The sequence below is a fragment of the Castor canadensis genome, chromosome 17 (genome assembly GCF_047511655.1).
Source record: "Castor canadensis chromosome 17, mCasCan1.hap1v2, whole genome shotgun sequence".
Taxonomy (NCBI): domain Eukaryota; kingdom Metazoa; phylum Chordata; class Mammalia; order Rodentia; family Castoridae; genus Castor; species Castor canadensis.
Window position 1 is genome coordinate 8,877,762 of NC_133402.1, and position 24,363 is coordinate 8,902,124.

Below are 24,363 nucleotides of genomic sequence, written 5' to 3' on the forward strand. Positions count from 1 at the left end.
CCCCTGCCCTCTCCCCTTCCCCTACACACCCACCCTTACAGCCACTTAAACTGCTCTTGCTGAAAAGTACAGTCTCCTCGCTGGGTCAGTGAGTTGACTGAAAGCAAGAGAAAAGCTTGGCCTCCCTGCCTCCATTCTGCATCTGGCTCTTTTGCTCTGAGTCTCTCTCTCCTGCAGTCACCTTGGCTTCCAGGAAGGACAGGACTGACCAATAACATCCTTATGACAGGGGACTGAACTACCTCCCAGGAAGCAAGACAGGCCACCCCCCCCCCAAATGAGGACCATGACCCATGATGACGAGGCTGTACCCTCGAGCAGGAGTGATCAGTCATCTCAGGGGACGACATTGTCCCCTCAAGTGATGACAGAGATGACATACCTCCCAAAACCCTCGCAGAACTAGAACTGAGGTAACATCAGCTGGGCCACAGGCCACACTTTGCCTGGGACTGCTTCGTTCTGCACAACTGGCTCTCCCTGCCCCAATCCCTCCTCTGCTTAAACCTAAGGCTCACTGCTTAGCCCCTTCCCACAGCTACCAGCCCCTGCAAAAGTAAATCTCCTTTCTCCGCCCTACCCCATTACTCTTTAGTTGGCATATTGGGGCGAGTGGCCAGACCTGAGGTGTTGGAGCGCTGCCCACTCAGGTCTCTGATCTAGAACACCAGTTACACCACTAGCCAGGGGCATGGAACTGTCAAGATGCCTCGGTCAGGATTCCTTCCCCTTGCCCTTCCACCAGGGGCAATAGTGTCTGTTCCCACCCCTGTGACCTCCTAACCCCACTGACCACCAAAGGGCCACTGGGCCACAGCCCCTGAGCAGTTCACCCTGCTGGGCGTGGAGTAAGGTGCTACCCCATTTCTCATCCGTATTGCAGGACCAGGGTCCCCAAGGCCCCATAAAAGTCCTGACAGATGTGTGGGCAGGGGGAGGCCATTTTCTGGAGCCAAGGCCTTAAAACCCCGTTCCCAAACCATGCTACAATTATGACAGCTTCTGAAAGCCTCACCATCCACGAGACACCATGGGCCACTTAACTCAGGCTCCATGAGTGAAATCCAGCACCAGAGCTGCAAAATGCCCAGGCGAAGAACGAGTTTTAATGAAAAGATCATAAAATAAGCATTTCTTGTTACTGTGCATTAAAACTGCACACTTCTGATGGACAGAGCAGCCATCGGTCAGTCACTTTCCTATGACATGTTGGACTGTGTACCGCAGTTCTAACCTAACCTGAATTTACCCAAAGTTTTGAGGGACATGAACTACAGTGGCCAGTACAGAAGTGCAATCCCAGTTGTCCCTTCCCTTCTCCTGGAAGAGCATAAAATAGGACATGACACCTTTTCCAATTCCACTTAAACAAAACAGCTATACCTCATCCCACTCCCCTCCAGGTATTTGCAAATGGGCCAGAGCCCAATCTGGAGTGGGGGGAGACACAGGGGAAGCAAGTGATGGGTGGGGTGCAGAGAGGCTCCCCTGAGCACCTGGATCCTTGGGGTCCTGAGAAGGGGAATAGGGGATCTCTGGGGACCCTCCCTGCCCCAAAGAATAAGTGCTTTCCCTTCCCACCTTTAAATGTGCATGCAAAGGGCCTGGGGTCTGTTCAGAACATGGATTCAGGCTCAAGGGGTCACCTAAAATTCTGCGTTTCTAACAACTTCCCAAGGCCGAAGCTGAAGGTCTCTGAGTTGCTCTTCTGGAGGGTGTTGCTGGCTCATCCTGTCCACAGCTGGCTCCAGGCCATCCCTTGAGCCCCCATGCCTGGAAGGGACTCACAGTGGAGGCAGGTGGAGGTGAGAAGCCGTTGGAGAACATTTAGGGGCTTTTCCTCTTCCCCTGAAAATCACCAGCAGCTGGTGTGTGTTGAGTCGGGGCGGGGAGGTGGGAAAACCCCCTCAGAAACCCCATTTGGGGCCAACCGACATTCTCAGCCACCTTGACTGCCATCAGAGATCACTCCACTCCCCCTCTTGACCTGTCCACACAGAGGTAGAGGACTGAGGGTGCAGAGAACTTGGGGGTGGATTTGTCATTGGTCCTGAAATTGGCTGCTGCTGTGCCTTCTGTTACCGGGTAGATTTCAGCCTCCCCACCCCCACCCCAGGCCTTTGGCATCTCCAAGTCAGGAATTGGGGATGTGCTTTCCACTGGGGCCCTGGGAAGTGCGTGGGAGCAGAGACTCCTGGGAAACACTGAGTGGCTCCCAGCGCCTCCACCCAAAGCAGAGAAGGAGCAGGGTCTCCTTTCAGATCCCTGCAAAGCTTGGAGGCACAGCCCCAGCTCTGATCCCTGCAACTGGGCTTTGTCTCTGGAGCCAAAATAATTGTGATTTGGCAGGGGGGGGATTTGAACTCAGGGCTTTACATTAGCAAGGCAGGCACTCTACCACTTGAGCCACATCTCTGCTCCTTTTTCAATCTGGTTATTTTCAAGATAGGGACCTCCTCTTGCCCAGGCTGATCTGGACCGTGATCCTCCTATTTATGCTTCCTGCCATTGCTGGGATGACAGGTATGTCACTGTGCCCAGCATTTTCTGTTAAGATGGGGTCTTGTGAACTTTTTTGCCCTGGCTTGTCTGGAACCACCATCCTCCCGATCTCAGCCTCCCAGGATTACAGATGAGAATTGCTAAAGCTACAAGAACATTATTTTCGTGCCTAAAAAATGAACAATAAAGGTGGTGGTGTTTGGGTTTTTGGTTTTTTTTTTTTAATTTTTGAGACAGTTTCTCACTCTGTAACACAGTCTACTGTAGGACTCGGCCATGTCCCCAGGTTGGCTAAAACTTGCTATCTTCCTGCCTCTGGCTCCCAGGTGCTGTGATTACAGGCGTAACCCCCACACCTGCCAACAGTAAGCCTTAATATCAGGGACTTTATCCGAAGTCCCACAAATCATCCCTTTATTGCACTTTTGTTTCCCACAGTTTGTTTAAATTGTGACTGTCCACAGTCCTCCGTCCCACCGTGCATGCAGGAGGATCCGGGGCCCTCTGTCCTTTGCACCTCCTCCTTCAGCCCATGTTCTCGGGGTGGCATCCTTGAGCTGGGGGGCCTGCCTGAATGAAACGGTCCATCTGCCTGGCACCCCAAGGATCCCGCCTCTCCTCACCCCCACCCCTGGAGCAGTTGGTGAGGGATCAGAGGACTTGGCCCAGAAACCTGTTGTGACTTGGACTGGAACAAAGCGAGGGAGGCAGGTAAACAGAAAGCCGGGTCTTATCTGCACGCTGCATAGCAGTGGTCGGCCTGAGAGCTTCCCAACAAACAAGGCCCTGTCTTCCCTCAGACACCCTTAACTTTATGCTCAGCAATCAGAACCATCCTGGGCCTCTATGGAGGTGACAGGTCTCTATCCTCCACAAGGTGGTTTTCGCCTTTGCCCTCTCATCAGGTGGGTGCCCAACTCCTATACACGGCCCGTGAGTCTGCATGGCAGGACTGGCTACCCTCTGTGGCCTGCTGCTGGCAGTCATTAGGGCCCAGTGGCCAGATTCTGCCAGTTCTCAGAACACACAGAGCTGTCACCCTCCCCAGGGCCTTTGCACGTGCTGCCTCCTCTGCATCAGAGTGCAGAGGCTCCAAGTGGCCTCTCCTCCCCGCTCCCTAACGTGCACTGGACCAGTCTACCGCTTGACTTGCTCTGTTTGAGACCTTTCTTGTCTGTCTTCTCTCTTATTCCCCCTCCCACCATGTTTGGTCATTCTTACTCTGTTTTAACTCAAGTATCAGTTCAGTGAGGCGTGGGACCCTGAGTAACCAGAGTCCTGGGCCAGAGGCTCCCCACCAGGGGCTCCCACATGTCAGGTCAGCCACTCGCCCCCATGGAAGAACAGGGAAGGAGATTTATCCCAGGGCAAAGGCAGCTGGGGAAGAGACACAGTAAGCAGTGCGGCCATCTCGGGGGCACAGACCTGAACTCAAGGTTTAAACAGGGGAAGAACTGGGGCAGAGGGACGAGGTGTGCAGAGTTAAGCAGTCCAGGTCACAGGTGTGCTCCTATGGTCAGAGGTGGTCAGACCACAGGTACAGTTCTGTCTCAGGACTGGTCAGGCAGGTGGGGCCTGGTCACCATAAGAGAGTCACTGGTGGCTAAGGGCAGTTTCGACTCTTGTCACAAGACATTATCCATCTCCTGCCCTTCCTGGATTCCAAGGCAGCTGCAAGGTCACTGCTCAGAACAAAGACAGGGACACCAAGCTCTGTCCTGCTTCCAGCTAACTTGTGGGCCTGTAAGGGCTCAGTGCTTTATTTTCCTCGGTGGTGGTACTGGGACTTGAACTTGAAGCCCTGTGCTTTCAAGGCGGGTGCTCTACCACTTGAGCCACTTTGCCAGCCCTGTTTTGTTTTAGGTTATTTTTTAGGTAGGGTCTTGTGTTATTTTGCCCAGGGCTGGCCTGGACTGAGATCCTACTACCTATACCCCGTGTTGCTGGGATTACAGGTACCTACCACCACACCAACTTGTTGGTTGGGATGAGTTTAACTCCCCCATCCCTCCGCCAGCCTGGAACCACCATCCCTCCTGATCTCTGCCTCCTAAGTAGCTGGGATTACAGGTGTGAGCCACCTTGTCCAACCCCGAGCACAAGCAGTTTCTAAATATCTGTACAGTACAGCCAGGCTGCCTTGTTTGCATTTTCTGAGTCGGCAGCTCTGGCTGGGTAGGGAGAGCAGAACCTTTGCCAAGTGCCAGAGGGGCAGAACTTGGGGCAAGCAGGAACTTAGGGAATGCCGCCAGGGCAACATGGGGCTCAGGGAAGAAATGGCCCTGCCCCAGTGCGACGGGCCTAGGGGTGCCGCCTCCATCCTGCCTGTCGGAGAACAGGTGCAGCTCAGGGCCTGTCCGTGTGATGCACCCTGATACTTGTGACCGCCACCTTGCTACTTAACTCTCAATGCCACCTGCCCTTTTTTTTGTCTGCAGGACAGAGAGCTGGACATGCTTGGCCTGTGGCTGTTTCACCACCTGTGATGTCCTCGGTGCCCAGCGAGGGGGAGGGGAGCCCTGAGATCCTCATCCCAGCTGCCAGTCCTTGTCCCCTCCCTGTGGTCTTTCCTAGCTGCCAGATGTCACTTCTGGGGCTCCAGGCTGCTTCTTTTGGGTATCCCAGGTTGGCTCCCTGTGGGCTCTGCCTGTGGCCAGCTGTTCCCTCCTCTAAGTCAGGAAATTCCAGATGGGACAAAAAGGGACACCCCAAGCTTTGATGCAGCCCACCTGTCCTCCCCAACAATCCTCCCTCTTCCCAGGGCCATGGAAAAAGAGGTTCAAAAAAGCCTGCCATCCATCAAGGGCTAGGACAAGGTGGCAGTGTCAGGTTCACAGGGCCTTCTCTGCAGGTGGCTGAGAGAGTGGGCAGGTGCTGCTTGGACCTGTGGCCTCCTTTGGAGCAGCTGGGAGGAGCGGAAGGCTGGCTTCTCCCCCAGCAGCTGGAGGTCCAGTTGAACTGCCCTTCACCACATGCCACCCCCCTGTGTTGCCTAGTCACTCAGCCCCATCCCCCAACTCTCATGACACCAGCCAGGCTGAGATTTCCAGCAACCCTCAACCCCCTTCCTACCTCAGGGCCTTTGCACCCACTGTCTTCCTGCCAGAGTGCCGACCCATCCTGATTCTCCCAGGGCTGCAAATATGAGGTCTCTTCTCCTTCCCTGACCCCTAGCTCGTGTCCCCCTCTAGGTTCTGGGATCAAGAACACAGCCTGACATACTCGTTCCCTTTCTAGCACTTTCTATGACCTACAATTCTCTATTGGTGTGCCAACCCTTGTCTGCCCTGTGCCCTCAGTAGGGAATTATCTCTAAAACAGATTCGTGTTTTTCTATCCAATGAGGGCAGAGCCAGGCACACCACGGGCGTGGAGTATGTGGGTGAAGGGGTGAACAACCCCCAGGAAGTTGGGGACTCGCTGCCCAGACTACAGGTGAGGACAATGTGGCTCCAGCGGAGAGGCCTGGATTCCCACCTGGGTCTGGTGTGATCCAGTTCTCTCTCTCTCTCACTCTCTCTCTCTCTCTCTCTCTCTCTCTCACCACCCCCCGCCCAGGCTCCCATGTTGAGGACACACAAAAGCCATGAGCTGTGACAGAGCCACTTTCTGCTCCACAGCAGGAATCTGGGCCAGGCCGGACTGGGGAAGGAGGAGGCCGGGCCTCCCCTGGCTGCCTGCCCCCCCCCCCCGCAGGCCCAAGTGCCAGACTGGGAGTCACCACTTACGGGAAATGCTCTGTTGGGGAGAAAGGACACAGGCTGCTGGCCAGGGCTTGGCCCCTGTCCAGACAGACGAGGAAGTCTTGTGCCACCCCATGGACGCTGGGCAGCTCCTGCTCCTGGCAGTCTGACGAAGTCAAAGGGGCCAAGAATGTGTGCCCAGCCCCTCCTCCTATTTACCAAAACCCAAAGCAAAACAAAAACACAGTCATCTGGGAAGTCTTTTAATGCCTCGGGAGAGGCGGCGCTTGAGCTGGCTAAAAGCCTCACACTCAGCTTCACGCTAAGTTTGCCTGTTAAAAGCTGAGTGATCTCGGATAAGTTACGAAACCCCTCTGGGCCAGATGAATGAACGACTGAGTGAACGAAGGAGAATAATACTTTAGAGGGCCCTTGGATAGAATAAAGGGCTTGTGCTTTATCACGTGCTTAGAATGTAGACTGCACGGAATACATGCTTGCTAAATAAACCATGCCAGCCTTCCCTCACTGCCATCCCAGGGTGTAGGCCAGGGGCGTGTACCCATTTTATAGACAAGAAGACTGAGGCCCAGAGAACTTTTTAAGCAGGATGAACTTCACCCACGAGGTTTGGAGCCCAGAGCATCCGCTGGTTGATGTGTGATAGAACCACAAGTATATCTCGTGGTTCCTTCCTGCTCAGAGCTCTTCCACACACAAAACTGGGGTGTGTGGTCCCAGCCAAAGGTGACTTGGCCAAATGCCCGTCCAAAGGCCAATGTCTGATCTCCACACATTTCAGTTGAAACTTGGAAGTTTAAACCAACAAATGAACAACAGCAAGATGAGGTTAACTGCCAATATTTAAATGTTAGATGTCAAGCCAGGCAGGGTGGTGAACACACATCTGTAATCCCAGCACTTGGAAGGCTGAGGCTGAAGTATTAAGAGTTCAAGGCCAGCCCGGGGTACATAAAAATAAAAGTTAGATGTCACCACTTCTCTCGTTCCCCTGTTCTGGCTTTCTTGAGGACTGGCAGCTGAGCCTGTCTCTCCCACACACTGAGTGGCTTGAACCACACAACATATTTTCTCATGCTTCTGCAGGCTGGAGGCTCAAGGTGAAGGTGTGGGCAGGGCCTTGGCCTCGCTCCTTCTGTAGCTATTCCAGGCTTCTCTCCTGGCTCCTGCCAGCTCCTAGCTTGTGGCAGGATTGTGTCCATAGTCCTTGCGTACTATCTGTGTTTAAGTCTGCACCCCCTTTTGGTTTTTTGAGTCAGGGTATTGCTATGTAGCCCAGGCTGGCTTTGAACTCCTGATCCTCTTGCCTCAGCCTTCCGAGTTCTGGGATTATAGGTGTGTGCCACCACACCTGGCAAATTTCCCATTTTTATGAGGAACTGGTCCTGTTGGATGAGGAGCCCCAGTATGACTTCACTAACAAATCATCTACATGGCCCTTTCTGCAACTAGAGCTCCATGTCAAGGGACTTGGGGACACAGTTCGGCCTGTGACAGAAGGTGCCTGTCTTGTGGCTCACTCCACTAGGTGCTCGAGAGACTCTTCAGTGGAGAGGGGACTGGAGTTTTTATACTCCACCACAGCCATGGTCCCCAGCAGGGACACAACTTCCCCCAGGGCGCACCCAGGCAAAACCTGCATTGATACCTGGCAAGGTGGCACCGGCTACTCAGGAGACAGAGGCAGGCACATCCGGAATTCAAGGCCAGCCTAGACAAAGTTAGCGAGAGCCTGTCTCAAAGACAAAATGCAAACACAAAGGGTAGATGTGTAGCTCAAGGTAAGGAGCTTGCCTAGCATGAGCGAGACCCTGGGTTCATCTCCAGCACCGCAAAACAACAACAAACTCTAGCATGAAGACGGTAAGAAGATCCAAGTGCTGTGGGGACCTGGGACACACGGGATATGGGATGCACTCCACATTTGCCACTCACTCGCTTGGCATGGATTGGCCAGTAGGGTGGCATTAAGTTCTCAGTGATGCCCTTTCTCTCCTTTTGGGTCACACCAGTTGGGCCTGGAGCTGCCAGGCAGAAGAGTGGACCAGAGCCACTGCTATGGTTTGACTGTGTCTCCCCAAGTTCACATGTTGGAAACCTCGCCCCCAAATCCGTACACTAATGGACTCTGGAGTTGGGACGCTTGGGAGGTAGTAAAGATTAGACAGGTCATGCAGGTGACCATGATGACTATAGTGGGTTTCCAAGAAGAGGAAGAATGATCTGAGCTGGAATGCATGTTTTGTGTCACCTTGCCTTGCCCCTGGCAGTGTTACGATGTGCAAGGAGGCATCCCTAGACAGGCAGTTCTCACCAGATGCACACATCAGGCTCTTGATAAGCTTCCATTCTTTATAAGTTATCTGTTCTCAGGCACTTTGCTGTAGCAACAGGAAACCCAGTCCAGCTGACCATGAAGGACTGTCAGCAGGTGGAGGTAGACAGAGTCCTCACATCTGCCAGCTGAACCCATTTACAGAGAGGGCCCCTGGGGGGTAACAGGACCCCCAACTCAGATACCTCTCCTTGTGGGCGCTCAGAGACGTTGCAACACAGCTCAGGCAATGGGGCATCTGTGTGTGACGAGGAGCAGCAGAAGTGATGTAATGGGGTGGGGGGATGAGGTCCTAGGTGGGGAGTGGGACTCAGCACCAAAGCCTGGGGCCTGGAGGAGCAAGGGCTCAGACATCCTGTATAGTGGTCCCCAAATCGGTCCCTGCTATAGCTGCCTGGCGCTCAGGGGCCAGGTGCAGCCCTGACTCTGAGCACACCAGCAGTTTAGGGGGCTGAGGTTAGCAGGCAAGGGAGCGTGGTGCTTGTGGAATAACCTCATGGGGCACTCATTTGTCCAGGCCCACTGGTGGCAGGTCATCACCATCCCACGCCCACAGTGATCAAGATCTGAGGCTCCCCAAGTCTGATTTAAACCTGGGTGTAAATGCAGCCTCTGCCTCAGTGCTGGTGCTTACGCCTTCGGCTGGGCTAGGCTGCTGCAATGAGCAGAGTTTGCAATCTCTAACTATGGAAACTTAGCGCTGGCTCGTTTAGGGTCCTGGAATAGCATCTAATTGGCCAGGGCAATAATTGTGCGCTTGGGAGGATTCCAGCTCTCTCCCTCCTGAGGCCCCATGATGCCCTGGGAGGCCTGTCTTCCACATCCAGGAAGTGGAGAGGAAGTAGTTCTCTTACGACCCAGAAGAGGCACAAATACCATTGGACAGAACATAGTCACGTGACCACACCCAATGGCCAGGGTTGCTGGGAAATGTAGTCCAACCATGTGCTTGACTACAATCCTATTTTTTAATCTTCGATTTTAAATTGACACATGGTAATTCAATACGTGTATACGATGTGTAAGGATCACCTTCAAACTCTCCTAGTTATTATGAAATATGGAATAAATTGTGGCCAGCAATTTATTATTGTGCTATTGAAAGCAGAACTTATTCCTCCTGTCTATATTTTGGCACCTGTTGTCCATCCTCCTCCTGTCCCTCCTTCCCACTCCCCTTCTGGTCCTCTAGTGACCATTCTCCTACCCTCTATATCTGTGAGACCAATTTTGTGTCTTCCACACCAGAGTGAGGTCACCTGGCATTTGTCCTTCCGAGACTGGCTTATTTCCCCTCACATAGTGTCCTCCAGCTCCATCCATGTTGCCCCAAATGACAAGATTTCATTCTTTTTTACGGCTAAGTAATGTTCCATTGTGCGTTTGTGTATTTAAGTTCAGCTCCTGTCAACGACAGAATGTCATTCGTTTTTATGGCTGAGTACCAAACATCCCACTGTGCATTTTCTTTTTCTCTTGACACCTTGATGGACACCTCTGCTGATTCCATGTCTTTTTATGTGGACAGAGACACAGGTCTCTCTGTCTTCCATGAGGTGAATTCGTGTCTTTGTGGTTCTTGCTCCTCATGCCTAAAATGGGAACGGGACCGGTCCTTCCTCCTTTAAACCACACAGAGCCTGGCAGAAGCAAACGCTTGGTAAGTGAGTGCCCTGTGTCGTGGGGCTCTGTAACCACACTGGGGCTTTTTGGGGTGTATTGAAGGAGAACTGTGAATGGGGCTGGTTCTCCAGGCAGCCAGGGTCTGAGTACACTGCGACTGGGGCCACTAACCAAGATGAGAGCCCACTGGGCTTCCCTGTGGGGCCAGCCCGCTCCCGCAGTCCCTGGCTCTCAGAGCCCCGTTCAAGTCTCTCCAAGTTCATTGTGAAGGCCGAGTGGAGCCACATTGCCAGCATGGAGACCCTGTGCCAGACGGCCGCCTGTCCCCAGGGCTGGACACACGCTGCTCCAGGCACCTCAAGGCCCAATTTTCATTTCTCAGACTTGCCTCCCAGCCACAGAGCTCATAATTCACAATTTTAGCTCAGTTCACTTTTGGAAAAACCCAACCACACAGCGGGGACCTTGACAAAGGCCCCACCCTGCCAAGAGACCTTGACTGGTCCAGGCCTGGTCACTTCGGCCTGAGACCCTCCCCAGTGGTCCTCGGGGGGGCTCTGCTCGAGGGAGTCATGCAGTCACCAAATGCCCTTTCCAGGTGGGAAGCTTCGGCTTAGAGAGGGGAAGGAACTGGCCACCCAGCTGGGCAAGACAGACTCTGTAGTCCTCTGCCTCCCTCTGGGCCTCCCTCCCGCAGACTGGGCATGATATGAGGGGCCTGTCACTCAGGAACTGAGTCCCGTACAGTCTTCAAAGGCCACCTACTGCTCACATGATCGAATCTTTCCCCACCTTGGCTCTGTCCCCTCTGGCATTAACTCCCACTGGGCTGCCATTCTTAGTGGCTGGCTTTGGGACACACCAAGCTTGCTCCTGCCCTGGGACTTTTCCTGGCCTGCCTGTCACCTGCTGGTCATATGGTGGCTTTTTCATATCCTTCAGGTAGCCACTCAAATGTCACTTCCTGGAGCAGCCAGTGGGTGCCCAGCCAGCACGTCTTGCACCACTCCCACATCTGCAGACACCTTGACCTCTGCCTGGGGACTTTTTCTGCCTTCCTTAACTAAGCCACCAGGCCCAGCAGAAGAGGCCAAAGGGGCTGGGGTGGCCAAGCCCCAGCTCACCCAAGCGATGACTTCCAGGAGTTGCCATCCCCACACTGGATCCCCTTGGCCCTCAAGCAGGTGGATGACACTGAGACCCACCAAGGTGACCACCCAATAATGCAACCCACATTGCATTGCATCCCAAGCCCTGCCCATGCCCCCTGTGCCCACCCATCATGGTTTTAGAATCGGTTTCTGGAATGATTTATACCGAGGCACGTCTCACACTGGCAAACTACAGCCATAGTGAATTAAACGGTGGCCCCCAAACATGGTATGTCCCCACCCTGACCTCTGGAGCCTGGCAGTGTGAACTTCTTTGGAAAAGGGATCTTCCTGGTGTAATTAAAGATCTTAAGATGGGAACATCCTGAATAGGGTGGACCCTAGCACTCTTATAAGAAAAGGAGGTGAATAGAGAAGGTGGATCTGGTCAAAGTGTCCTACACAGGTATGGGAATATCACAATGAAACCCCTTTGTACAAGTGACATAGCTAATAAAACAAAAGAGAAAGAAAAGAAAATGACACAGGAAGACAGGGACGGAAGCCATGTGTGACAGAGGCAGAGATGGAGAGGCAGGCCAGAAGCCAAGGACCATCGGGGATGCCTGCAGCCAAAGCTGGGAGAGAACCAACCAGCTCTGTCCTCAGAGCCACCAGGGGAGCCAACCCCGCTGACACCCCGATGTCAGACTCTGCCCTCCAAGCTGTGTGAGAAAATTCCTGCCATTGTAAGCCACCCAGCTGTGGTCCTTTGTCACAGGACATCCAGGGACTTCATGTCCACGTGTCTGAGTTCACTCACCCGTCCCCACTGGGCTGCTCTGCACTCACACTGGAAGTGGCCAGGTGACGTGCTCCTTCCTGTGTTTACCCCACTCAAATGTATTCCGTGGAAACCTCTGTCCCCCAGAGCCCCAGGACAGCATGTGGCCCATGGCCCTCCTCCATGCATAGTTGATGTCTGAATGACTGAATGAACAAATGAAGGAGGAAGTCAGTGGGACCCAGCCAGGGCCCCTTCTCCACCCCTCCTTGACTCCAACCTGAGCGAGAAGGCAGAACCCATTCCCACTGCACCTTGGCTGGGCCTCATCCTCACCCAGCCCTGGACCCCTCAACCTGGCCGTACATCCCAAATCCCTTGGGAGAGCCAGGCATGGTGGCACACACCTGTAATCTCAGCACTCAGGAGGCTGGAGGATCACAAGAGTGAGGTCAGCCTGGGCAACGTAGGGAGACCCTGCCTCAAAATAACAATAACAAAACAAAAAAACCCCACCAAATTTCCTGCACTGAGGTGGCTCCCAGTGCTAAAACTGGAAGAGTCCCGAGAAAACCAGGGCAAGGTTTATCTTCATGTCCCACAAGTCCCCAGGATGGGAATCCAGCCAGCCACACACCCCTCACCCTCTCAGCCACTTCTACAGGCCCAAGTCCCTTGAGACCGCTGCTACCTCTGTGGCAGAGGCCCACGGCAGCTGCTGCAGGCCTTGATCGTCAGAAACAGGCCACAGATGGACAACATGGGGTGGGTAGAGTCTAGTCCCAGCAGCTGATGCTGATAAGTAACAGCCCACCCTTCCCCAGGCCCCACCCCAACCCCAGCAGGCATGGCTCTAACGGCTGGATTTTCCCGTGTGGCTGTGAGCACTGCCCGTACATCCTGAGAGTCTTTTGAGGTCAGGCTGGATTTGTTTCTACCTCGGTGTCCCCCATCCGAGCCTAGTACACAGTAGGTACTCAGTACAGAGAGCTCGGTACACAGCCTGCACACCAGTGCCTGCTGCACACAAAGGGACGTTCTACTAAAGGAAACGTGAACACCTTTCGCTTGGAAGCTTTGCTCCCACTCCTGCCTCCTCGCACACTTGGCGTTCACCCAGTCTCGAGAATAAAATTAAATTTTTCTGTTCTTTTTTTGGGGGGACTTGGGAAGAAGACTGAGGATTGAACCCAGGGCCTTGTGCACACTGGGCTCAAGCCACTCCACAAGCCCCTTTGCTTGTGAGAAGGGGTCTCTCTAACTTGTCCCAGACCACCTCCAACTCTTGATCCTCCTGCCTCTGCCTCCTGAGTAGCTGGGATTACAGGAGTGAGCCACCACGCCTATGGCAAAAACTACCAGCTGACTCTAATATTGTAACCAGAGTTTTAGGGCAAAAGCCTGAGTTCTGGAAAGAACACCAACAGATCAGGCTCAGCCACTCGTCCATTACATCAATAAAAGAGATGAGGAGTGGCAAAGGGCTGAGAAGGATGTATTCAACGTGGCTGGATCAGAAGAGAAGATAAAAGGTTCAATAGCCCAAGCCTGTTTTCGGGGGGCTCCCAGGAACTCTGAGGACTTAGAGAAGAAGGGGGTGCAAGTGCACAGCTGGCCAAGCAGGTGTCAGCCCATGGGCTGATCGATCCTCATCCCACTTCTGTTTCTGTGAGGGGTTCTGGAGAAGCTGTCATTACTGTCGCCAGGTGTATTTTCTGTCCCTTTCCTGCAGGTGGTCATTAGTCAGTCCTAGAGCACAAAAGTTTAAGAGGTAAAGTTGAGTCCAGTGGGGACAAAATGGGGTTGATTAGGTCAAGGCCAGCACCTCCTTCGACACCTTTTCACACCTGGCAGAGACTCTTAGTTGGCCAGACACACTCGGACCCCTGACCCTCTCCCAGGCCTTCTGTGCACCTCGTGCGGAGTCTCCACTGCTGAGCCAGCTTAGCAAGGACCCGTCCCCCTTATCTGGCCACCCTTCCTACGTGGTCGGGTCCTCATCCCCTGCACCCTGCATGGGATGCCCATCACCCTGGCCTGCCTGCTTCGAGAATCCTAGCAGGCTGGATGGGCCAGAATCATCAGATTCCTGATGTCTCTGCCTCCTGTCCCAGCCCTCCCCGCCACCTCCCCCCGGGTATAAGCTGCGGGTTTGGAGTTCCGTCCAATGTGTCTCCCTCCTCTCCCTGCAAGACCCGACTGCAGTGGTCCCGAGTGAAGTCCTCTGCACCATGCTTTAATAAGTATCACTGGATAATTTTGAATTATCGCTGAGTATTTTTTTCCTTTAATCCACTGAAAGAGAATTTTTCACTGGATTATGGCCCTGTCAGCTAAAGACTACATTTCTTGTCTTCTTCTACAGGCAGTATGGTACCACTTTGGGATCATGCCATGCTTTGGTGGAATGTAGTTGGAATGGCAGGAGTTAGGGCAGCCCTTTTGGATCATTGAGATGGAAGCCAAGAATGAAGATGGGAAACTGTGACACAGAGGGAATCTGGATCTCTGCACCATGAAGCCACCTTAGCTGTCGGATGGCTTGTATTTGGACTGCTGCATGAGATTGAAATGCACTCTGCTAGCACTGGTTTTTGTTACAGCAGCTGTGCCTATGCCTTATCTCATTCATTGTGTCAAGCAAAAACGGTTGGATGGGTGGATATTTACTCCCCGTGGGCTGGCGTTAGGGATGGTTTGACTTAAGAGGTTGGCTTTGTAGCCATGTTTGGGGAAGGACTTTAAGGAGATGGCCAGTCAGGTCAGTGCAGTGGCGCACACCTGTAATCCTAGCTACGTGGGAGGTAGAGACCAGGAGGATCGAGGTTTGAGACCAGCCCCGGCAAAAAGTTATCAAGACCCCATCTTACCCCATCAACTGGGCATGGTGGTGTGTCCCTGCCATCCCAGCTACGTGGGAGACTTGAATAGGAGGACTGTGGTCTAAGGCTGGAAAAACACGAGACCCTATTCTAAAAATAACTAAAATAAAAAGGACGGGGAGCCTGGCTCAAGTGGTAGATTGCCTGCCTAGCAAGAGCGAGGCCCTGAGTTCAAATCCCAGTAACGCTAGAGAGAAAGAGAGAGATGTGCAGTCATGTGGGCTCCAGGGTCACGAAGACTGGGCACGATGACACTCTCGGGACTGCCAGGTGGGGAGGACAGGGGGCTTTGCCGCGGGATCTAAGCCGCAGACGAGTGGGATCCAGGGGTCCCGGCTTCAAAGCCAGCAGGGCAAATGGTCCAGAGCCAAGCACTCCATGTGCTGTGCTGCTTTTCCCAGGGCCCAGAGAGGTTAAGCAACTTGGCCAAGGAAGCACCGGGATATGGCAGAGCCCAACGCCTGGGCTCTCCCGTGAATCACGCATCTCGACCCACAGTCTGGGGCCATGGACGTCCGTCAGGACGCGGCCAGCACGTGCTGGGGAGGACGGAGTGGTTGGCGGGACTGTGAGCAGCACAGCCACCGCGGGAGACAGGCAGGGTCCCCTGAGCTGTTTCTGGAAACGTCTGTGAGGGGCTTCCACAGGAGTCAGCCTGAGCGATGGTGGCCTGAGTGGCAAAGAGCTGCCCTCCGCGTGGGCAGGGACGAGGCACAGCAAAAGGGGCAGAAGGGCGGGCTCTCACCACCCCCTCCTTCCAGGGCAGGAGCCTTTGCACGTCAGGTGTCCTTTTCTTTTTTTGACTTTTTTTTACAACTGAGGTTTGAACTCAGGGCCTCATGCTTGCAAGGCAGGAGCTGTACTACCTGAGCCGCTCTGCCAGCCCCTCAGGTGTCCTTTCTTTCATTCTCTCTCTCTCTCTCTCTCCTCTCTCTCTCTCTCTCTCTCTCTCTCTCTCCTCTCTCTCTCTCTCTCTCTCTCTCTCTCTCTCTCTCTCTCTCCCCTCTCTCTCTCTCTCTCTCTCTCTCTCTCTCTCTTGCTCGCTCTCTCTCTCTCTTTCCTGTCTCTTTTTTTTGCACATTGTCTCTAACGCCTACGCTGGCCTGGAACTTGAAATCCTCCTACCTCCACCTCCCGAGTGCTGGGATTCCAGGTGTGGGTCACCACACCCGGATCCTCAGATGTCCTCTCCAACACCAGTGCCCTACTGAGTTTCTTACGACAGCTTTCTTGAGTGACAGTCCCCATGCCAAACAACCTGTCCACTTGAAAAGTACAACTAACGACATTTAGAGTATAAACAGAGTTATCCAACCTCCACTATAATCCACTTAGATCATTTTCATGTGTGCAACAAACCCCCTCCCAAACACACTCCTTAAATCCCTCACCCAAAGCCTTCCAGACACCCACTAACCTCCTCTTCCCTGTGGATCTGCCTCTCCTGGACGACTCCTGTCACTGGAGTCCCACGGTGTCTGGTGCTCTGTACCTGACTTCCCTCACCCAGCATGGTTACTTGATCATCCCTGTCGTGGCACAAGTCCACACCTCACTTTTCCCTGCCAAGTAATATTCCATTTTGGATAGACCTATTAACCACCCATTCGTCCACAGAAGGACATTTGGGTTGTCTCCACTTGGGATGATCATGACTAATACTGTCATGAACACTCCTATACATTTCATATGCACAAATCTTCTTCCAGTTTTCTGGTGTATGAACCTCGGGGTGAAATTGCTGGGCCTTTGGCCACCCTTTTACCTTTTGAGGAACGCCACACTTAAACTTTTTTTTAAGTGGGCCTGGTATTTGAACTCAGAGCTTCCACTTGCAAAGCAGTCTCTCTACAGCTTGAGCCACACTCCAGTCCATTTTGCTCTGGTTGTTTTGGAGAAGGGTTCTTGAAAACTATTTGCCCAGGCTGGCCTCGAACCTTGATCCTCCCGATCCTAGCCTCCCACATAGCTTACAGATGTGAGCCACTGGCGCCCAGCTAAAATTCTTAAACTACCAGACTTTAAAATTCCAAAGTCTTATGAATTAAAAAAATTCACAGACGCGCAATGCACACAAAAGTGTGAATCATAAATGATTCCCACGGGCTGAGCGATCCCATGGAGTGAGCGCCAGACGGCGAAACAGAACACACCCAGCCCTCAGAAGACCCTGCTGGGGTCAGTCCCCTCCCAGCCAACCCTACTCAAGGGGACCATTGTCCTGCCCTCTAATCGCACAGTCAAGTCATATTTTCCTCTCTGGATTTGAAAATCCGCCACCCCTGTGAGGGGCTGCCAGGTGTCCACCCCTGACCCAACACCCTCTTCCAGCCAGCAATGGGGTCACAAGGCCCAGAGGACCCCTGCCTGATGCTTCTCCACGTCTGTCCATCTGTCATAGTGGGACCAATCAGACGAGCTTCCAGAAGGAAGCAGAGTCCACCTTGCCTCCCAAAACCTTTTCCTGTGTTCCTGAAGAAACCACACTTGGGTTCTAGGAGGAGAGAGGCACCGCGGTGACTTGGGGACTTGGAGCTTCCTGCCATTATCCCCTGTGCCTTCCGCCCCTCTGGGAGTCTCGGGGGTTTCCAGCTGCAGATGCGAGAGGCTTTTCTCGGAGCCCTTGATTTGGGCTCCCACACTCAGCCTGAAACCGAAAGCCAGGCCACAGGTCTGCCTTTCAGCCGCCACCTCCCTGGCTGGGATTTGGGCCAGGACGCACACAGCAGTTCTGCAAAGCCAGCACTTGGACCTGTGGCTTGCTGGGCCTGGATGTGAGTGACTTTTTTGTTGCCACCAGAACTCACCTGGAGAGAAGGGCTTCAGCATGGCCTGAGGCACAGCAGGATAGGGGTGGAGGGCCCCATACTTCAGCCCGGACTCAACACAGGGCTGTCTCGGGGAATGGGGGTACTGGCCAGGTTCCTCGCCCCCCAGAGGGGCCCTCTCCCTTTCTCTTCTGCATTGGGGCTGGTCATGGGGCTGACCATGTGCCCACAGTCTGCCATGCCCATGGTCAATGACAGGCCAGGGGACCAGAAGATGGAGATGTGACCGTGCTCAAGCAGGAACAAGGCTTACACCAGAAAACCACTAGACAAGCTACTCAGTGAAACAATTGCTAAGGAAAAGGGGCCAGCATGAATAGGACTCAGTTTCTTTGAAATAAAAGGCTAAAGGAAAAGCAGCAAAGGGTCCACGTGACCCCCTAAGAACCCATGCCTGGAGTTGGGAGTGGTAGCATATGCCTGCAATCCCAGCACTCAGGAAGCTGAGGCAGGAGGATCACGAGTTTGAGGCCAACCTGGGCAACCTAGCCAGACCCTGTCTCTATAAAACAAAAAACTAAAGCAAACAAACCAAAAGAACATGTGCCCAGGCCTCGTGGATCTGTTAACTGCTGAGTAAGCTGTAGGACGGGAGGCAGCCCTACAGGCAGAAGCACAGTGCCCATCTGCTCAGGTGAGGCCCTCTCCCCCAGGGACGGGAGGCGAGAGTGGGCTCTCTCCCCGAGCTTTTGTGTCTCAGAGAGATGCTCTCAGGTCCTGCAGGAAATGGTTTGCAGAGAAGGGACTTGGAGTTGCAAGCTTTCTAGCATAAGAGATTTAAGATGGGGTTTACAGGCTGGTCACCAGGTTTTGGCCAAAACAAACAGCGAATTCCAGCAGCACTGTCCCCATCTTGTCTCTTCCCCTCCCTGATCCTTGGTGTATAACTCTTCTGAGGGTCAAATTCTTAAAGGTTTTTTTTGGCAGTGCTGGGGTTTGAACTCAGAGCCTTGTGCTTGCTGAGCAGGTGCTCTACCACTTGAGCCAAGTCTCCAGTCCTTTTGCTCCAGTTAGTTTTCAACAAGGGTCTTGTGTTTCTGCCCGAACTGGCCTGGACACAATCCTATTTATGTCTCCCAAGTAGCTGGGATAACAAGCGTGTTTCAGCATGCCTGCCTTATTGGTGGGCATGGAGTGTCGCTAACTTTTTGCCCTGGTTAGCCTAACCGTGATCCTCCTGATCTTTGCTTCCCAAGTAGCTGGGATTACAGACATGAGCCACTGTGCCCAGGTGAACGCATAGGCTTTTTTTTTGCCGTGCTGGGGCTTGAACTCAGAGCCTTCACCTTGAACCACACCACCAGCCCTTTTTTGTGGTGAGGTTTTTTCAAGATAGGGCCTCTCAAACTATTTCCCCAGGCTGGCTTTGAACCTTGATCCTCCTGAGCTCTGCCTCCTGAGTAGCTGGGATTACAGGCTGAGCCACGGGCACCCGGCTCTCGTAGGCTTTCTAAGGAACATTCTCATGGTGGAAACTTGAAGAGAGAAAGGTTAGCATGAGCTGTCGCCCCAGGGCTGGGGTTGGGTCTTAGGGTCGAATGCTTGCCTGGAACATGGGGGACCTTGGGTTCCATCCTCCCATCCCCAGGGAAAACAAAAAAGCCAAGCTTGGTAGCACACAAGATGCCACACTCCCCGTTGATAGACAGAAACAGCGCCAGGTCTGGCAACGAACCCAAGAGGGCCAGGTCACCGCGACAGCGAACCACCATTCCAAGTAAGTCCCCTTGCACGCAACCCGATGGCCTTCCTGCTGTCCCCAGCTTCTTCAGCTGTCTCTAGTTGGCTGATTCTTGGGTCTGGTACAGCAGAGGCTCTCAAAGTGAGTTCCTGGGGCCAGCAGCAGCCGGTCACCTGGGAACTCACTGGCATGCATTCGCTCAAGTCCCACCCAGACCTGCTGACCCAGAAAGTCTGGGGCTGGGTCAGTGACCCCCACTCCATACCCCGGGGTGCAAGAGCCATGCTGTCAGCGCTGCTTCCTTTTCTCCCCGGCAGGAGCTGAAGTATGTCGCTCGAAGTTTTGAACTTGAACCTGGCTGAGGGAACAGACGTGCCTCCGCCATTCTGGAGCCAGGCATCGGGGACCGAGCCGTCCACAGGGCCATGCTCCCTCCAAGGGCTCGGGGAGGACTTCCCGTGACTCTCCAGCTCTGCTGGTGACAACCAGAAACCCTGGTGTCCTTGGCTGTGGACTGGAGACTCCAGGCTCTGCCTCCGTCTTCACACAGCCCTCTCTTCTTCCCCCCCTCGCCGTGTCTCTGTGTCTCAAATCTCCCTGTTTCTCTTATAGGGACACTGAGGCACTGCACTGGATTTAGAGCTTAACTCCAATCTAGGGTCTCATTTCAAGATCTTTAATATATGTATATGTATATATATTTATATATTTTTTTGGCAGTACTGGGGATTGGACTCCACCTGATCCATGCCCCCAGTTCTTCTTTTTGTTTGTTTTTCTGAGAGGGTCTCTCACTTTTGTGTGGACTGGCCTGTGGACTGTGATTCCTACCTCCACCTCCCATGTAGCTGGATTACAGGCAGGTACTACCACACCTGACCTTCATCTCCTCTTACAAGGAAGCCAATCTTTTGGGGTCAGGGCCCCTGCCAATGACTTCATTTTAACCTCATAGTCACTCTAAAGACCCTGTCTCCAACACAGTCAGTCACCTTCTGATGTCCTGGAGATTAGGACTTCGGCACATGACTGGAGGGGCGGTAGCTCCACTCTTCACACCCTGCACTGGGACTTTCTGTTTCCTATCAAGTAGCTGTGTTTCACCTGCCAGTCACACTTGTCCCCCAGAAGGCAAACCTTGTGATGCATTTGTTGATTGAAAAACTGAAGGCAGTCAATGAAGCTGATTCCCAGAGGAACGTGACAGGAGTTTGGGTGAATCTGTGTCCCCCTCACAGTTCAGATCTGGAGAAGCAGATGAACCCATTTATCAGGAAAGAAAAACTTAGTCCTTGGCTTTTCCATCTCGGGAGGACGGGCCATGAAAAAAACCTTTTTTTTGAAATACTTTCTCCCCAGAATTTTAGATACTTAGAATTACCCCTAGATGATGTCCAAAGGAGGTCCGCGCCACTAGGCCGGGCGAGTTTAGGATTATGGAGTTCCTGGCTGAGGTCTGGTGGTGGTGTGAAAAGGGGAATCAGGGACACAGGGATGGTGTTTAAAGGCTTGGGATTGGATGAGACCTGGAAGCAACTGTGGCTAGAGACAGGGAGAGGCCTGAGGACAGAGCAGGGGCTCTAACCTGACAGGTGGAGGTGATGAGGCAGAAGGAAGGAGTGAGCGTGGGCAAGTGTTTCAGGAAAGGGCGAGGGGGCGGCCACATGTTAATGGTCGAGGTTGACGCCATCAATGGTTTTAATGGCTCAGAGGCAACGGCAACCTTGACGATAGCAATTTGGGCAGGGATGAGAGCAGAAACCAGGTGGGAGGGGCCAAAGGCAGGTGAGGGGAGCTGAAGAGAGGTGGGAGGGGCCGAAGGCAGGTGGGAGGGGCCGAAGACAGGTGGGAGGAGCCAAAGGCAGGTGGGAGGGGCCGAAGGCAGGTGGGGGGAGCCGAAGGCAGGTGGGAGGAGCCGAAGGCAGGTGGGAGGAGCTGAAGGCAGGTGGGAGGGGCCGAAGGCAGGTGGGAGGAGCTGAAGGCAGGTGGGAGGAGCTGAAGGCAGGTGGGAGGGGTCGAAGGCGGGTGGGAGGAGCTGGAATCTGGTGGGAGAGGCCGAAAGCGGGTGGGTGCGGGCTGGGTCTGCACTCCCTGCCCCACCTCCATGGCTTCCTCATGGACTTGGCAATAAATGTTTGAGAAACAAATCAGGATTGTAGTAGCCATGCCACCAGCCCACTGTCCCCACAGATTGTCAGGTGACAAAGTAGGACAATAGCTCTGTGTACATCAGGTTTTCTCTTCCTGGGTCGGAAAGCCTCCCACCACAGGTGACAGGGTTTCTTTTGTCACTCAGAAGACTTGGGGCTCAGTAGGGCTCTAGTCTGGCGCTGGGTTTGAGCCCCCGCACTGGGAGAGAAAAAACTCAGCTTTGTGGTCACAGGCCATATTCAGGATTGTGAAATCAGATTTGGTCTTTTGGGGACGGATTGGTATTAGCCACCCACGTGTGTGACGGTGGCAGCCGCGTTTGCAGCAAACCGATCAACTTCAGTTAAATAACCGGTGACATCGCGCTATTTATGAAACGGAATATAGGCGATTGGCGCAGTGAGGTAGCGAGATGTCCAAGACTGTCACATGGACAGTGTGAGGTCAAGCTGCTTAGCAGTCTGTATAAAATAATATTTTTTTTTCCCCTAGGCTGCCTCTAAGTAGAAAGCCTAAGTGTGGACAGCAAAATATATTTTGTCCCTTTTGGGGAGAAGAAAGCAGGCAGGACAGCAAAATTCCCACTTTGCAGGTGGATTTCCATGGAAAGGTGACCCAGCTCCTGTCACATTCCACAGACCCATGAAGGTGGCTCCACACAGCTGGGTTTTCCTGGACATACACCTCTGAAACTCCCCAACGCGTCCTTACTGACCACAGGCCAGGACAGCTTGAGGTCAAACATGGGCTGCTGGCACCTGCAGGGAGAGCAGAGCCACCCCGGCAGAGCAAATGCCTAAGTGGCTTCCTGTTACCCACGGCAATCATTGCAGTGACAGAAACTCCTGCCTTGGTCACCATTAGAGCAGATACCTTGGGCAACCTTGTCCTCAGGGCTTAGCTGGTCCCAAATCAGAGGCCTGGCATCTTTGTTCATTGATCCATTAAGTTTTTACCAATGACGTAAATCTCCTGCCAGGCCCTGTGGTGGACCTTGGGGACACAAATATGACCCATTTCCAGCCATTAAGGAGCTCGCAGTCCAATTGAAGGACAGTAGTTAAGTAAGTAGCTGTAATTATAAATATGTGAAAACCCAAACACTGGCTTTCTACCCTGCCCCATTCCATGGTGGCTGGCTCTGCCAAGCAAAAACGATACCTTGCAATGGTAATCACCAAAATACTTTAAGAAGTCTCTGCTCCTTTGTAAGTTTTAATTTATAAGGCAGCTCTCGCATTTTGATCTCAATGTTTATGTAAAGTCTCTTGGCTGTGGGTTATTTTGATCATGTTTTTAACGTTTTATGTGTGTGTGGTACTGGGACTTGAAATCAGGGCCTCATGCAAGTGCTAAGCTTCACCCTCAGTCCTTTTGCTTTTAGTTTTTTTCAGCTAGGATCTCTCTAACTTCGTCTAGGGCCAGTCTTGGATCTTGATCCTCCTACTTCCACTTTCCTGTGGCTGGAATTACAGACATGCATCACCACGCCCAGATTCACTTTTTATTTTGAAGGAATTACCACCTCAGATGAGGTGCAAAAAAAAAAAATGCCAAGTGGTGTTGTGTGCCCTTCACCCGGCCTCCCACAATGACAACACTTACGTAATTTCAGAGCATTATCAGAAACAAGAACTTGACTTTGGTCCAAAGAACCCAGTAGACTTCTGACCACTGAACTGTCTGGCTGGATGCCAGCAGCAGGTTCTGCCCATCACACCCAGTCTGCCTGAGTGTTTATGGCCACCTGCAAAGGAGAATCACTGTCCTTGCCATATGACTGGATTTCTGGAAGTCAACGTGAGTGGTGTTGGGAATAAGTGATTCAAAGCCCTCAGAGATATTGATGATTGAGGATCTGCCAGACAGACCAAGTTTCCTGAGGACAAGGAAACTGACCCAAAGAAGACTGGACAGGCGTTTGGAACAGAGTCATTTCACTGTAGTATGTAATATGGATTCCAGTCACCAGGTCTGGGGGACAGAAGGTTCTTGGTCTCATCAGAGAAAGAATTCAAGGACGGACATAGAGGAGACTTAAGCAGAAGCAGGTTTATTAATGCCAAGTAAAGCGAAAGCAAAGCAAACGTGCTCTCTTGAGACGGGAGGGGGGCAGGCTCAAAGGGGAGCACTGTGCTGGGGATCCCGAGACCTCAAGCTTTTCTCCGGGTCTGTGGACAGGGGGTGGTCAGTCCTGGAAAACCGGTTTATGTGTCATTAACTTCCAGACACTGTCCCATATTGGGCAGGGGAGTTCTTGGCCTTGGATGGTCAGACCGTGGCTGTTGTTTTCCATGAGCTGTGGGGGCCGAGGGTCAGCAAGACCCTGATGTGTGTCACCAGCCATCCTGCTCAGCAGCTCAGGTCACCACCGTCCTCAGCCGTGGAGTTTCCTACCTCCCTGCCTAACTCCTGTGTCAAAATGACTAAGAGGACTGGCTGTGAAGCCAACAGCCTCTTCCAGTGCTTTTCCAAAAACGAAACTCTGAGTGATCATGATGTGTGAAACCTGTACCAAAGGATATCATATCAAGTTTTCAAACAATTTTTATCAGGAAGTTATGCCTAAAATTAAAAAAAAAAGCATGCATCAGCCCTGCCTTCGTGATCTGTTCATTAGGGCAGCATTGCTACTAGAATTTTGTTAATTAAGGATAAAATAATGCATTTTGATTTCTCACTCTTTTTTGGCAGTTCTGGGGTTTGAACTCAGGTCCTCACACTTGCTAGGCAGGCACTCTACCACTTGAATCACTCCACCAGCCCATTTTGCTTGAGTTGT